A 12,834-nucleotide genomic window follows, 5' to 3' on the forward strand; every position below is an offset into this window, starting at 1 on the left:
AAGCAACGTTACTATGACGATCGTCTTGGTGAAGTGCGCTGGTATCATAATAATGAGCTATTTTTTTTATAAATATGTGAGGGCCGTTGCACAGTGTTGCTTTAAATATGGTTGCAAACATTATGGGCATTTAAATCATCTACTACGGGACGATAATTTATGGTGTCAATATTAAGGGTAAGCCAGAGACATCTTCTTTAAAATATGACAAAGGTAAAACGCTCACCTCTTTTTGCAACGACCTGCCCTTGAGTTAATATTTGAAAGTCGACCCCCGGCATCCCTTATACATTATCAGGACAAATATCCTTGGCAAAATACACAAATCGGACATGAGTGACTTTGCATCTTATACTCGCATATATCATATTTCTCACCATTTCTAGCTGGCAAAACCTCACTGAACGAAGGGTAACATTATTTGTATTAGTATATTTCTAAAACATTATTCGGCTTCAAAACAACTACGGGCTGATCTTCAAATAGATGATCTAAGTCAATATCTAGGTTCATAGAAAACGCAGATTTGTATTCAGTGTAAGTAGGCCGTTATGTCGTTGTACTATAAAAAAGATGCGCTGCCAGTTTGTCTGGCACAGAATAAGCGGTCTGCACATACATCACGCATCGAACAAGCAATGAGGTAGAAGTCTTCGTCAATCGGTCGGCTGTAGCTAACTGCAACGTTCTCAGCATCAGCGGTAACAAGACTATTACAGTTATCTCAGTTGGTTGTTTCGGTCGTTTTTCTGGTTTACTACTGTATGTGTAATATCGTGTGTGGATAAACAAATAGAGATATGGCCACTGTTCGAGACTCGACAACTGCGTTCGGTTAGTGGGTAGGTGTATTGGTGGGGTAAACTTTGCCAGCAGCGTTCATGCCCATGTGACAGGGGTCCATCGTTGGGCAAAGCGGCAGTACCACGCCTATAGCATTTCTGCTGCTTCATTTACCGCTACTTTTAACGATATGGCGGCCACATCCGATGAATGGGTCCCACTAGACCACTTTTTTTTGTTTACCAACCGGCATTTCTCATGCAACTCCTCTTTCTCCTGAGTTATATTATTTTTTTCTGCTTTCTAGTCAAGTCGACGTAGTTGTGCTGCGCAGTGTCTAATGATGGATCGTTCGGCGTTCCAAATCAGAACAGTATTATCCCTTCTTCATGTTTAAGTCTCATTGTCGGCGTTTACAGTTATCTGTGGGCAATTGAAAAAAGTGCAGACTGCATTTCACCGTATCGAACCTTTTAAATTGTCTTAATTTCTTTTTGAGCTTTATTTGCGAATCATCTTGCCTATATCTGTATCTAACTAAATGCCGTCGGAGACGAACGCCGTATGACTCCACCTACTGGAAAGCGGAAGAAAAGTGAGTAGTCGTAGCCTGCAATTTGGAAATTGTTAACTTAAAAAAATTAGATCATCAATGTACAAGGTTTCATTTACATGTTACTGATTTTAATACTTGCTGTGAGCTTTTGTGGATTATCGATATGAAAAAGGTAGATAAAACATTATATTAACTGCTGTTGAAAGCTTTACGAGTTCTACTTGAGATCTGATGAAGAACATATAAACGTCAGGAGCAGGCGCTACTTTGAGTATATACTATCATTTAAAAATCCATATAAAATATAATTAAGGCAACAGGTGTAATCGTTATGTTATTAAATCCATGAAGGCGCCTGTTATTGGGTTCGCCTGGTTATATTCATTCAGTCTTGCCTGCCTTTTTGTACGTATGAAACTTTGCATTAGGATATTCAACTAATTTGGGTATCTCACTCGTTTTACTCATATTGATTTAATTGCTTAATCTAAACATACAATATCGACGTGATTAGCTATGAATATGTCTGTGGTACCAATGCGTTTAAAATGGGTAGAAAATCTCTATAATGGCTGTCTCCCATAGCCTACTACATTTCTTTTCTGATACCGAATGGTACCGATGGTACCGAATTCGGTCGAAAAAAACGAGACTTTCGTCCTCATTGCAACTGTTTATTACCAGGACGGGACGGTCTGTTAGTTCTTCTTCCAGAGAAGTAGAGGCGGAAGAGCTATTTCTACGTTCGTCGTACCTTTCGAGGGTTGTTACCAGTCCTTGTTCAGAAGCAGCAAGGCACTTCATGAATGACAAGTTCTTACTTCCCCTAACCGAGTACAATTTCCTTTTGCTGGCACAACAAATATTCATTCCGCCGAAGGTTGTTATTCCCCTTTTACTTCTTCATTGTACAGAAATTATCAGATTTGGTATGATTCTACTGCAGAAGGAGCGTGAACAGTTTAAAATCCATGCCTTGAATTAACTGAAAATGAGAAAGATTCTTTAGTATTGTCCTCTATGCTATAATCGTATACGATTCTAGTTCATCCTATCATACTAATGGAAACTGATATATGTAGCATTTTAAAACGAATTCAGAGCGCCTTATAGCGTACGATCTACGTTTTTCTTTTTCTGCTGTCCAGTTGTTCGAGTTTCAGCAAAGCGATTCAGATCGCATAAACTAATAGGTATATATAGGTCCAGCATCATTACTGGCGTTTTCTTTCGTAGCAACTGGTAACAGTGTAGTTGTGTTTCTGCTTACAAAGGCCCAAGAAACGGAGGGTGCTATTTCCCACGGGCGTTACTTCTTCGTATTGTTCTCTATTTGCTTTGATAGGAATTGTAGCAACTGCTTTTAGCAGTTTTAGCAGAGTAGGGACATTTCTCCTTCAGCCTGACTAAGTTTGCCCCGTTTATGTATTTCTGCATGGAACTATACGAAGCGGCTTTTGATGGCTGCGGAACTCCGGTTCCGTCTTTCGCTAAACACCAGACGACGTCAACCAGATAAACCCTATCGGTGCGGGTCAATGATCTGCCCTAGTCAGCGGTAATTGTTGTTGGCAGCCTTTATAAGGAAATAAAAAAGGGGAAATTCTATTTCATACCATAATCTCGAAAATGGGCAGTCTACTTGGAGTCATAGAGGTACAATGTCACCATCTCGTCGTTTCAAGGTAAAACGACCGAGGACAGCCGCACCCCCGCAGGTGCACGGACCTTATAAAGTTGACTCGAGGATCTACATTACTTAGAAGGTCAATTACTATTAATATTAGTGGGGAAAAACTTATCATAGCGTCGTTGCTAATAGGTGAGAAAGTGCCAAGGCTATGAAGAGACCTCGAGAGAATATGGAGAGCCCTTAAAGGTTTATAGGCATACCTCGCAAGTGCAATATGAACCACTTGACAGGGAGCATTTACTACCTCAAGAGAAGTATTATGCAACACATACCTCCTTGAATTTGACGCTACTCGGCATCCTTCTCGATCGACATTCCTTTGTGTGGTAGCTCCTTAAAAGATGTGGTAGAAGGATCACAGCAGAAAAAAGGCATTACAATAAGCTTGACTCTAAAGAATGCGGTCTGCTTTGCTTCCATTCGATTTGACTTAGTTTCTCCTGCAAGCCATGAAGGTATCTAAGTCGTGCATCGATCTCTGCTAAACGCGCCCACTTCGACTAGCCATGTGTTATTAGAGTAGGGATTAACAAAGGAGGACCTCATTCAAACATAAACCGATTGCCACGGGCATCTCGACGAAGATCGATGTATAAATTAAAATTTAGAGCACGTTCTTTTTCAAATGGACGTGGCCTGTTAGAAATCGAGAGAACCTTAAAAGTTAGCTTCATTATTCAAAGTAAGGATATTAAACTTCAGCCGGCAATAGCGGTTGCTGTTTCAAGAGACTGCAACGCAGCTCGATTAGAAAAGAGAGTTCTCTATAAGCTATAACAGCGCCTGCACTAATCTTAATCTTGAACAATACTAACAGGCTTCTATAAGTTTCAACCAGAGTGAAGATAGTTTATTAAGCTAAATGCAACACTGCTACACTTTCTCGACAGTTTCTCAACACTTGGTCTAACTCTTTCCTCCTGCACTAAGTCATATAGCGAGCAAGCGTCTCTCGGATTTCACGCTGTCAAAACCACGAATAGACAACGTAATTCCTCGTCTTCACAGGGTTTCGATGGGATCCATGCAAGGTGGCCTATCAGCAGCAGCGTCACTTTTTTGTCCGTCCACTAAGGCACATGGCACCGTATGAACGGACCAGTAGGATCGTGTTCAGCAAAAAGCTTGTTCAAAGCTCATATCCTCATTGTAAAAGCCGCAGATACCCGGAGGTAAGACATATGTTTTTTAGGCTTTTTAGGACATTCTCGAACACTTTGGTTTTCTGTTAGCGGGAGCAGCTTTGAAGAGCTTCGGATGAGATTACTATCTGGAATATGCTGTTAGCGATTTTCCTAGACGCTAACAAAGCCGAGGGCAAAGGTTAGCATATATTTCGTAGTCCCTATAGAGGAGCCACTAACAACGACAATTACGTACCAGCTAAGTCGCTGAAACGGAAGTTTTGTTGACCCAAAGCCAATTATATATGATTTTTCGCTTGCGAATGAAATTTTCAAAGAAAAATCATAGTTCATAATCCGCACGAACGTTGTCGTCAAAACTCATTCATGTAAAAAAGACGAGCCCCATGTCAACTATCTTCTAGCTCGATAACATTAAATCCTAAATAATTCTGGAACTTCTGACACTATAATTGTTATCTGACCGACGACGGAACTGCTGCCTTTTTTTTGTTACCATTTATTATTGCCACAATTTCAATTTAAATGGTTGAATGGTTTAAATGGAAAATTAAGAGCAATATCCCTCGTTACAAACCATTACTTTACTGTTTCTCTGAAACCATATATAATTCAAAGAAGATAAAATAACTATAAAAGTTAATATTGCAGTAACTGTAAGTTGGGTTTGTAAAACATTTGGCATTCAAAATGCAAATAACTAAACATGTCGACTTGTCATTTCAATAGTTTATAAGCTACTCGAGTCAAATGATTTTATCGTGTTATGAAAGTCTTTTTTTTTTTTGACTGTTTGGTATATTATTTCACACGGTGTACAGGGCCTAAGTGAAACCTTGATTCCTCATTTGGGGGTGTAATAAAACAAAAAGCAATAGAGACATTAAAGCCTTCGCTGCTGTTCGACACAACGCCATAGCGCAAAAGTAATCAGTTAGGTGCCGCATTAACAGGGAGCCTTTGTTAAGGCAATCTACTATAGCTTTTGCTATTTAGCTGCTCGCCTAAAAGGTGTCCAGAGTGGCAAAAAGGAATATCTGCATTAGGAACGGGCTATAATTAGCAGTGCCAGCTCTATCTAGAAGAGTTGCGGGATCCATCAGTTAATTGACGGATAAATTCATGTGGATCACCCATTATCCTCCGCTGTATGAAAGCTACGTGGAACACCCGTGTCAATGTACAATAGTTCTAAGATTGCACACTTTCATGCAATTCAATCTAAATGCCAACTCCAGATAAATGCACTTTTTAAAACCCTTCAAATACTGGCCACAAGTAAAGTGATATGAATTATTTCAGATTTGCTGCGATCACACTCAAACAAATCTGCCGTCGGACCTTATTTTTGGTCCAAAAGCCAAAAAAAGATGTTCCAATTAATTTTGAACATCTTGTGTATGTACTTTCAACTTCTCCCTAGATAGCTTTCAGATTAATCGTCGCTTCCCTCTCTACGTCTTCATTTACGAGCTCAGTAAGCCAACAACAGTCTAGCAGTCGAAAAACGTCGGAGGATACACTAAACAGTGTCTCATTGAAAGTTCGCTTGCCACCCTTGTGGAACGACTTGCAGCAATTCAACTGCTAAGACAATGGCTAGGATCAAGCATGGGTATGATATTAGATTTTCTCAAAATAGAAAAAGAATCGATTGAAGATTCCGATGTCTACTTGGAAGAGTCTCGTCTTTGGCTTCTTTCATTGTACGGCTCTCTGTGTATGGAAAAAGGGAATCAATACGTTGAAAACGTTTACGGGTAGGATTAAAGGCAGGCTGGTTGAAATGCTTTCGCCAGACAAACAGCGCACCTGCTATTGCCAAAAATCAATGTCTGTCAAAAAATACAGTCCTAAATCTTGCTCGCCTTGTGCTAATGATTAGGCTACTGATACGAAGGACAGGTGACGACTACCAGCTCGCAGCGCGCAATGATGGCGACAGTCTTGTACATTGAATCTGGGCGATGATGATTTAACAATAAATATTGGTACCCTATACTGCATCTACGTATTATTCTTTAAATTAGTTCTAATACAGAAGAACACGTAATAGCTATTAGAAGTATAAACTGTGGCTTTTCGAAGATTCGATTCTGATCCATCTGTTCAGTTCAAGATAACAAACAAATTGTGTTCAAAGCGGCTTCGTATCCGCATTTTAGCGACTTATCACTTTACGTTTAGGTAGAAAAAGTTTTGCTTGATGGAAATAGACTTATATCTAAAAAAAGTGGAGACAACTCATAGAAATTAGCACTTTTCACTGCGATCAGTCTCGGATTAGACCCGTCAATAGCCATTCTAATAACCAACATTTTGCCCCAATTTGAAGCAGTATACCATTGTTCTGCATATAATCCTAGCAAAAAAAATCAATTAGTGGTACAAACACATACAGACACAGTTAGTCTAAATAGTTATACCTATATGGTTTCATGCTTTGTTATACACAGTACATCCTCGTAGGGGAGTTTGTACTTTGTGCTGTCCTGAAAAAGTCTATAAGAAATAAAAAGTCTTCGTTTAACGAGTGCCAGATAAATACATACGAAGTCTCTTTCCTTTCGTCTTTGGAGCATCGGATCACACATTTCAAACCGTCAATCAAGGGAGAAAAATATGGCCTGATCAGCTTGACGGTTAGTTCCTAGCTGTACTGCCATGCCCAAGAGCTAAACGATTCTGTGCACACAATTTCTACGGATACGCCTCAATGTGTCCACGCCCACCTGTTTGCCACGATTTCAGCCATCATTTTCTTTTGTAGTTGACACTGTTCTATTGTGAAATATGCAAAAAAAAATATAGGCACGCTCCCAGTACACTGCTTATTCTAGGTATTAAGTTGTAGGGCCGTATCGATCAAAGAGCTTTCGCCAGATTTTCTACGCAAGGATAATTCATCTAATCAGTACAATCCGTCGTTTCTCGTTTGCATACGTTGGGTACCCAGAGGAGAAGAGAGCTGAAATTATTGAAAAAATATAATATAACTTTGAGGCCGTACAGGCTAGCATGGGGTAATACACTAACCTATATATTTAGAAAATTGGAGGCGCGAGACTCTTTGCGAAGCCCTGCAGAAGTATTTCAAAACGGCACGATAGAGTAACTCTCGTGGGACAGGAGCACCTTTCTAATACAGTGGGCTAGTGCCCACAAAGTATGCCATACATAATCGCTGGAAGAGGTATAGAATAATTAGAGATTTTATGGCTTTACGACATCTGCGGTAATACTTAGGCCAATGCATGGTTTTCATGTTTGATTGTGATACAAGGCGCTTTGAAGAACAATTGCTAAAAGTTTAGTATTATGAAAGTCATAGTGAATAATATTAATGAATAAAACAATACACAGCAGAACAGAATGTAAGTTGGCGAAGGAACTTATTTTGTGGACAGGCGAATCTTGTTGTCCTTAAAGGGATCATCATCCACCTTTTGTAGAACATCAACAGACAGGAACTATTTGTAGGTGGGCAAATGTTCGCCATTTACATTTCGTCTATCATCGTCTATTTGTTACGACGAGAAGAGAACCGTTTGGCTCAGCCTTCGATTATGGCTACCTGTAAATAGGCCAAGCTAACTCCAGGAGATCTGAAGAGTCTGATAAAGGCAAATGTTGTCCTAAACAGGGCTACGTACAGCATGAACTAGCTATAACCATGTCTAAATCGGATTAGTTACCCAGAAAAGTTCAGTGCTTTCTTTCGTGACTCTGGGTACACAGTTGATGTGTGCGACGGAGTGTTTATTTGTAGATTAAACTAACTTTATCAGTAATAAGTTTTAGCATATATTACTAGTAATTCCCTTTGATTAGTCAGCTAAGCACAGAGCAAACATCTCCAAAGCTCTTTACGTGAATATCATTAAGGACAAACCAATCGACAAGGGCTTCACAGCATTCAATTAGGAACGATTCAGTGGAAACGTCACTTTACGAATTAATGTCTTTTTGATTCTACGTGGAAGCCTGATAAATTTGTTTTATTGTCACACGGAAATTTAGCATATATCTAGATATTCTACACACGATAGCTAGCAACGTCTTTCTGGATACAACCCATTTAACTCCGCGTCCAGGAATAGGAAATTGCATTTGGCAGGATAAGACATTTCGGTCCGACACGACGGTACTAATTTCGTAGCGGTCTACGTAACGGACCGGTTCCATCGGTAATCGAAGTTGGTGTGAAGATACGCCCTCTGTGTAACATTCGAATACGTACGAAATCGTATTGTGGAACCTATGAGACCTTAGAAAAGAAGCTTCCATTGCTAGCACGACGCAATCAACACGTCATGCTTTCTTAGCAACATACTGCTTATTGGCAAACTAAAAAAGCTTTGCTTAATTAATTGTCTGTAAAAGTACCACATCCTGTTAATAGCTATGGTCGCCTTAACGATCTGTTGCCTTTGGCAATTTCACGGAAGGCCATTGACCTGCTGTTTATTTTTGTTGCTTAGATACGCTTTTTTTTGCTAAAATGATGGAGCTCATATTTGATCCAGACTTCGTGAGTCATTCAACCGCAATTTCAGATCGAATTCAGTTCTTATAGCAATAAAACTTAAGCAACCATCGATATAATACTAATATCTTAGTTGCATAGGGATATATATATATTTTCGATCAGAAAATATTATTCAGTGCATATCATCCAAATTATAACTATATCTGCAACAAAACTAATAAGAAGACTTTTATAAACATTTTTTAATAACTGCTACCTGTTCTTCTGCCATCAAGTCCGCTGTTTCGATCATAATGCGTTGTTCTGTTGTAGACAAGACCACCGTTCCTCCGGCGCTAGGAATAGCGGACGAACGTGTACCTGCTAAGACAGACAGTCCGATAAAGTCTATCTTAATTTCGAAACGGTGCCCTATGTGTAAAGCACGTAGTTTTATAGAATCAATCTTTACGTGATGACAAATATTATCTTGCTTAATAATTAACTGCCAAAGCATTTATCTTTTCGTTTAGTTACAGTGGAATAGCTTAATGAGATCATTATATGTAATTCGGATATTTGTCAGATGGGTTCATAGGTCTTGCATTCAATAGAACATGCAAACACGGAAAGTCTTCTTGACAGATGGTAGTAACGTTTCGGTTAATATGCAGATGCTTTCTATATACTGGAACGGCATATCGGGCCGAAGAATTAGTTCCACTCTTCACTTGAAAAAATCGAAACGCAGCTATAGTTACTGTTTATTCCATCTAAAAGTGACCGAAAAATTTTAAATATATATATTTCTTTAGTTTAGGCTAATGCAAAAGCGTCAGCTAGATCCACTCAGTCGAGCCACTCACTATTATTTCACTATATATCTTCAAGTGTACTCAAGGGAAAATGTCGTAACATCGTTCACTGCGAACTTTCTGAACTACGCTAAGGAAGCGCTTCATTTTAATCTATGTAACGAAACTTCGGCCTTCATTTTATACCACCCACGGTCGATGACTCTGCGGCCGCAAAGATACAATTGGCTATTAGCACGAAGAACATGTAAAGCAAATCAGTTAACCTAATTAATGTCCTTGTGTCAGGTGCTTTAATAGATTCAGGCGCGTCAGCCGGTCACACCATCACAAAAATGAAAATTAGCAAGCATTTTAATAGCGGGACACATAATAGGACTTTTATGAAAAATAATTTAGGTCTTGTTTACCAGACGCTTTAAACAAGCCGCATGCTTTCATAGGGTAGTTTAACCTGCCCGATTCTTAACCCTACAGGACCAACGCGAATACTTTTCCTGACTCACGGTATGACTGGCACATTGACTCTTCGCGTACGCTTAAAGACTAGGCTAACATCTAAGGATTAATGAAAATGTCCCCTAATTTTACCCGTTACTCGTTTTCGTAAGCGGCCACAAAGCGATGACCGCCATTCTTCCATGATTTTGCCATGTATAACGTATTAATTTCCCGAGTCGTATCACGTGTTGTCTACATTTTTTCCTTGTGGTCATTCAACTGCTACACCGAATAGAAAAGGTTCGGAAAATTGCCAAAACAAAGCTTTGCTTCCCATTTGCTGAATGCCGCCAATATTTTTTGAAATACCTTTATATACGTAGTGGAAACTGGGACGTTTCTTGTCACGACTACACCAAGAAGTAAATGACAGAGCATTAGCAAAATAAGCTATGGTTTTGTTTTCATCATTCCGCTATGAAGCTAGCTCTAGGCGCATGTATAGCATACGCTTCAAGCAGCTGTTTGAACTGGAAACGACATGTTACGATAACCCGTACAGCCGCGCTTTATCGTAGTCTCGTGCTTAGTACACATCCCATCTTTTTTTCTGCTGTATGATCTTTCTTTTCGACCTCCTCGTCAACAAAAACGACTTCGCACGGATGACGATGATTATGGGCATCTGTGAAGGCGCGCACTCTCGTAAAAAAAAGCCACTTCAAACTGCAGTGGCAACGGAACTGAGCTGACACTTTGGGGCGGCTTTATCTGGAAATATCCAGCTAAGCAATCAGCTCTGCCCTCGAATGTTACTATGACAAGCAGCAGAAAATGACAGCAGCGGTAATGGTCGTAAACTTCAGTTCGGTCACCTTGTCGAAAGATTGCTACAGGTTTGCAAGCTTGGTACTGCCGTCATAGATCGCAACTACTTCCCGCGGGGACGCCCCTCAGTATCACTATAAGCCATGCATCTCTTCATATAAAGCATTATTTTTGACCTTCCGACGAAGAACTTGCTGCTTAGAAACTAGTACTTCTTTTCGTTCATCCTAAAATATGGGGCAATAACTGTGACTACCAAAAGACACCAAATAATTAATTAACGGGCAAAGCTTTGACAGCTGCAAACAGGGGTAATATGTCAGAGGCGGTAGGGAGCGAAGTTCTAGCTAATCGCAGAAAAGTTAAACAGTTTTTTGCGATTCAGTTGTGTCACGTAAGATGGAGACGAGTCAACTGTAATCCGCAAGTTCTCAACGCGTTTAAGAAGCTGCAGTTACTGGGACCATTTAACTATCTTATATTTCATACCTTACAGCTAGTCCCAAATGCAGACAGGCCTTTAAACAGAACCGTTCCTGTGTGAACGAAAGTATAAAAAAATTAGCTGTTTGAGATTAACATTTCACGTAAGTCCAAAACATACGTCCTCTACGATGTTCGCTACGAAAAGCGTCCCTTTTTCATACCCGAGCTGCATACTCTGCCTGAGATGTGCAGTGGCATTTTAAATTAAGAGTATAAACCTAATATATATTTTTACATACCAAGCCGCCGAACTTCTAATGAGCAACTTATGTCTATTTTAAAAAGCTTCTACCTGCCGATACTCCTTTAAGCTGAAAGTGAGAAAAGTATTTGCTTTGTACAGGTCAGATTTTTGTACATACAATCGGGGCTAGCAAACGCGTCCCTTTTAATCGATCCGACAAAGGAATGACCACACAAACAAATCCTCGGACTCAAGCGAATTATTTCCAACTTAATGTAAAGTATCTCTTGTCATGTCTTTCATCCTCCTGAGAAATCAAACGATTCTAGGAGTTTTCTTTGCTGTTTTCGTAGCCAGTCCTAGCTGAAAGTTGGTGACGCCATTGCATCTGAACGTAATATACATGCGGTTACTCTGTGTTTATCAAAAGGCTTTAGTATTAATTGGCATAGTCGCGTTTCGAAGAATTGATTCCATAAATTAGCGGGACGGGTATTGTCTGTTATGCTGGAGAGCGAGCCCGAAAATTGTTCTGGTTGGTTCCTCGACTCAGGTAGGATACCATGAATAACTCGTTTGACTTTGTTCAGTATCTACGTACCTGGAACTGGACAAGTGTCATAAGTCACCTAGTTAAAAAAACAAAACTAACTTGTAAACAGTCTACATGAAGAGATAAGTTTTAGACGTAATTTTATCTCCTCGACCTGAGGCCACGTCAGGGAGCAGTAGAATCTACCAGTGGTTGTAGAAAAAATATTAAAAGCAATATTTAGATACACTAGCGTCGAATGTAAAATTCGGAACGTATATTTAGTTTGAGTAGCATTAGGGATAGGAAAAAAAAGAACAATCATCGTTTGAATAAACTCTTTGGGGCACTGTAATGGTAAAATCAAGGTCTGAACACTATTAGCATGTCGTGGCTAACACCTACATTTCTCTTTCAGGTGAGCTCGAATGAGACCGATAATTGTGTTAGTTATTCGACAGGTACAAGGTAGACGTGAGACCTTCCCTGAACCTAATGACCCGCTTGTTTTCGAAATCGATCACCGTAAGTGGGTTCGATGCTGCCGGTTTACGTTGAGTGTGTAAAATCGTTTTCTTATAGGGAAATGCTATCTAGTAAACCAGCCGCTAATACATATGCATTGTCATCACTATTCGGCTGCCTATTATAGAGATGCAAAAAGCAAAGAGTAATAACCGCCCAAGCGACCCGGTAAGACTAAACCCCAAGAATTGACAAGACGAATCGCGTACAAACTATTGTACTACATGGCTCGGGCTGGAGAAAGCTGGCACGTCATTCTGTCCCCACTCCCAAATGCAACGGCGGAAAATTAGACAACATAAGTAGCACCAGTGGCAGCAAGCAACATCAGTCCCGTAATAGCACAGTGATACATACATTGAATCCATTATAAAACTG

At 39.9% G+C, this 12,834-nt stretch overlaps 1 protein-coding gene across 9 annotated transcripts in view; it reads left to right on the plus strand.

The window, feature by feature from the left end:
- LOC111246250 (uncharacterized) overlaps window positions 1–12,834 on the plus strand; it is a 155,429-nt gene that overhangs the window by 87,393 nt on the left and 55,202 nt on the right. For 3 of the 9 annotated variants that reach the window (XM_086985609.1, XM_086985611.1, XM_086985612.1), the window contains one exon: window positions 12,350–12,456. The exons of 3 other annotated variants lie outside the window; for them this stretch is intronic. The gene's annotated coding sequence lies outside the window, so the exon portion shown is untranslated. Of the gene's footprint in view, window positions 1–1,034; window positions 1,379–4,040; window positions 4,205–12,349; window positions 12,457–12,834 lie in introns of those variants that run through there. 3 more of the 9 variants (XM_086985607.1, XM_086985608.1, XM_086985610.1) reach the window with 2 other exon arrangements.

The sequence above is a fragment of the Varroa destructor genome, unplaced genomic scaffold (genome assembly GCF_002443255.2).
Source record: "Varroa destructor unplaced genomic scaffold, Vdes_3.0 BEIS01000003.1, whole genome shotgun sequence".
NCBI lineage: Eukaryota > Metazoa > Arthropoda > Arachnida > Mesostigmata > Varroidae > Varroa > Varroa destructor.